Here is a 3,965-nt window from a genome sequence, read left to right as displayed (position 1 = left end):
TGTAGCCGTAGGGCTGCGCTCGGGTGGATGCCGATGAGTAATTACTCCCTAATTACAAATCTACTCCACCTTGGGGGATTCCCCTAAAACATTTGACCAACACTGTTCCCACTTCGAGTTATTGATCAATTCGATCTCGCCCTACCATAAGCTTGCCGTCCTGGTTAGCTCAGGTCTTCACTTCCGGCCACCGCAGTGTTCGGACGTGCGATCATGGGCTCCGTAGGAGCGGCTTCAGCGGCCTTGTCTGGCCGCGGAAACAGGGTTACCGCACAGGAAAGCTCCTACCAGGTTGTTCTGCCAGGTCTGCCTACAGGGCGTTTTGTTTTAAATACCGTTTTTTTTCACGCCGACATTACGGCCCGTCCTTACCGGGTGGAAGATTTCCGAGACGCGTTAGCCCAGCATGCGCTCCCCCCTGACGTTATCGCCCTGGGGGCGTATCGCATGAGCCACGTCTGGGCTATCACAATGAAGGATGCCGATGCAGCGCGGAAAATTGCAGGCGTCGGTGAGCTGCTGGTGAAGGAACGCCGCTGCTTAGTGATCGACCCGACGAACTAGGACGTGCGCCTCAAGCTCCATTGGCTGCTCCATAACGTGCCCGACGAGGACGTGCGTGTCGCCCTTGCGCCGTATGGGAAGGTCGCAGAAGTGGCCCGGGAACGCTGGCGCGTGAAAGGCGTCTCAGAGAAGGGCTCGACCACAAGGCTTGTCACCCTGAAGTTGAAGGCCGGTGTTAAACTTGACGATTTGCCTCACCAGCTGAACGTCGGAGGTGAGTTGGCACTCGTTGTGGTACCCGGAAGACCCCCTTTGTGTCTTCGCTGCCGAAGTACGGGCCACATTCGTCGGGAGTGCCGAGTCCCGCGTTGCGGAACCTGTCGGCGTTTTGGCCATGAAGAAGGCCAGTGTTCTCGCACTTACGCGAACATCGCAGGACCTGGGACCAGTGAAGATCAATCAATCAAACAATCAATCTTTATTTTGCATTTTTAGTACAAATAAAAATGCAGGGAGTGGGGACAAAAAGCTGCTCTGAGGCAAGCTTGACTGGGTCCCCACCCCCTTTACATGGCAGTTTGTGCAGCAGTTATGCATGAAATGTTGAGTGTTTAAAAGAGATGCGACCGAGCATCTGATGGATGAGGCGGACGCGGAAGAGGCAGCCAAAACAACTGGGCAACCAGTTGTGCAGGATGGGCCTACGTTGACGCCTCTTCAAAAAAAGGTGACGACGACGACCAGTCAAGAAGCAGCTGCAGCATCAGTGGAGCATGGCTCTCAACAAGACGACAGTGGCTAGGAGACGCACGCGACGGAAGTCGCGTTCGACACCCCGAGCAGCGTGGAGAGTGATGACAACGTCGCCATGGACACAAGCAAGGAAAAGGCCGCTATGACAGCTGCGAAGCGGTCGCATGACGAGAGCGTAGGCGAGAAGATGCCGCCTGATGGGGGCAATGATGAACCGCCGCCGAAGACATCGGGAGTGAGACGCTCGACGCTACGGCCACGGCTGAACTTTTCGGCCGACACGCGGCAGGCGGGTAAACCGCCTCCGTAGCTCTAGTGAGACCGTGTTGGTGTGAATGTCAACTCTTCGTCGATCATCTTCAAGATGATTCGGCAGCGGCGATGTGTCTGTGTTCGAAAAAAAAAAATCGGGGTTGCTCCTCCGACGTGCTTCCAATCGCCTCCGGACGTTTCTTTGGGAAGCCGCATGGTCATGGGGACGATGCGGACCGTCCACCGACGTAAGCCACACCGAACACGGAGGTAGGAACGCGACGGCCAGAAGCGTGTTTTCTCTCTCTATAACACATGGTATTTAAGCTGGACACACCACTTCGTGTAGCCACACTGAATGTCAGAGGGCTTGGAGCAAGAAGGCGGTAGTATCAGCTTCACCGCCTCCTTTTAGACAATGATCTAGACCTGATAGCAGTCCAAGAGTCTAAGATAGAGTCAGAGGAACATGCCGGCCGCATAGTGGTTCCTTTTGAGGCAAATTTTCATGTGTGCGTTTGCCATTCTGTAGGTGCATCTGGTGGATGCCTCTTATTTATACGCAACACTTTGGGTATAGGCGTGGAGCCGATTTTTTCTTGCGAAAGTGGCCGTCTTTTGGTTGTTGATTTCACCTTTTCGAAATTATGTTGGCGTGTTATTTGTGTATATGCTCCGAATGTGGAAAGAGAGCGTCAGAATTTTTTTGAATCCTTGGAGTCATGGTTCAAGTGTGGCAATATTTTGGTTGTTCTTGGGGACTTCAATTGCGTGTGCATGGCTGTTGACAGAGCTAAGTGCAGAAAATTTCGAGATAAGAGTGCTGAAATGCTGACCGCATTTGTTAGTGACTACAGCTTAGAGGATATTGGCAGTGTGTTCTCCACTGGGAGCTGTCCGGAATACACGCACTTTCAGCGCGATAGTCATGCGCGATTGGACAGAGTATATGTGTCAGTTGATCTTGTTCCCGTATGCTCTAGTTATCATGTACAACCAGTGACTTTCAGTGATCATTGTCTCGTGAGTGCCACTTTTGGAAAAAAAGAGCAGGAAAGCACGCTTTAACTGGCACTTGTGGAAACTGAATGCCAAACTTTTGGAGGATGAAGAGTTCGTGATGAAAATTAAGGCTGATTTTGAGAACATTCTTATTGCCCAACCAGATTCTTTTGCAATGACATGGGAAAAATTCAAAGAGCAGGTGAAGATTAAAGCAATAGAAAGGAGCAGTGTGATTAGGTATAAAGAGAAAGAAAAAGAAAGAACCCTGCACGCTGAACTGGAATGCTTGTTGAACATGGAAAGCACAGCTCCTGGAATGTTCACAAAAGAAATCAGAGATGTGAAATGCGAACTGGAACGCAATGACACAGAAAAATATAAAGCTGCTGTCGTACGTGCAAGGTCCGAAAAATTGGGGGCAGGCGAAACGCCTACAAAGCGAGCGCTCGCGGACGAAAAACGGTACGCTTGCCAGAAAGAAATCAGAAAGATAAGATACGGAGAAGCAATTACCAGCGATCCAGGAGATATTCAGAACGCCTTTGTGGACCACTTCACAGAACTTTTCAGTAACAAGCGCCAGACTGTAGAAGGTTTTCTTGTAAACTTCTTACAATTGATGCCAACACTTGACGATGAAATCAAGCAGCGCCTAGAGCTGCCAATTACCTTGCAGGAGATAGAAAAAGCAATAGACGACTTACCATCTGGGAAAGCCCCTGGGCCAGATGGGCTGAGTGCTATATTCTTCAAAACATTGAAACACTACGTCGCTCAACTGATGCTCAAAGTATTAACAGAAGCTTATGAAAATAATCAAGTTCCATTGTCTTTTACTACCTCCCACACTGTTTTAATTCCCAAGACTGATGACACGGACAAACGTATGTTGGTGGGGTCCTATAGACCAAGCAGCCTCACAAATGTGGATTACAAGGTGTTCATGAAGATTTTAGCCAGCAGATTGCAAAGTGTAATCACCAAGTTAGTTGGGCCGCATCAAACCTGTGGCATCAAATGTCGCAGCATTGCCACAAATATACATGTTGCACGAAGCGTATTAGAATGCGTTGACGCGCTTGGCAGTCAAGTAGCTATGATGCAGCTAGATTTAGCAAAAGCTTTCAACCGTGTTTCCCATGACATTCTTTTCTCCATTCTAGAGCATGCCAACCTGGGTAACGTAATAGTAGAGGGGGTAAAAATGGCTTACGCAAATTGTACGACGAGAATTATAGTTAACGGCGAACTTACCAACAGCCTCATAGTACGCTCGTCGGTGAGACAAGGATGCCCGCTCTCTCCGCTGCTTTTTGCAGTATATCTCGAGCCGTTGTGCTTGGCCATTCTTAACAGTGACTGCATTTCTGGATTCAAGCTTGAGGCAGCCGAAGTGAAAATCCTTGCATACGCGGACGACATAGCGGTATTTTGCACAAACAGAGACAGCA

The 3,965-nt window shown here is 49.6% G+C and overlaps 1 pseudogene; it reads left to right on the top strand.

The window, feature by feature from the left end:
• The first annotated feature begins 213 nt into the window (after positions 1 to 213).
• Positions 214 to 1,745, top strand: LOC149369818 (uncharacterized; annotated as a pseudogene).
• The last annotated feature ends 2,220 nt before the right edge of the window (positions 1,746 to 3,965 follow it).

This window comes from Amblyomma mixtum, chromosome 1, assembly GCF_055824585.1.
Source record: "Amblyomma mixtum isolate Tamu chromosome 1, ASM5582458v1, whole genome shotgun sequence".
Lineage (NCBI taxonomy): Eukaryota > Metazoa > Arthropoda > Arachnida > Ixodida > Ixodidae > Amblyomma > Amblyomma mixtum.
The sequence above is the reverse complement of the archived record's forward strand: the minus strand, read 5'-3'. Positions and strand labels throughout refer to the sequence as shown.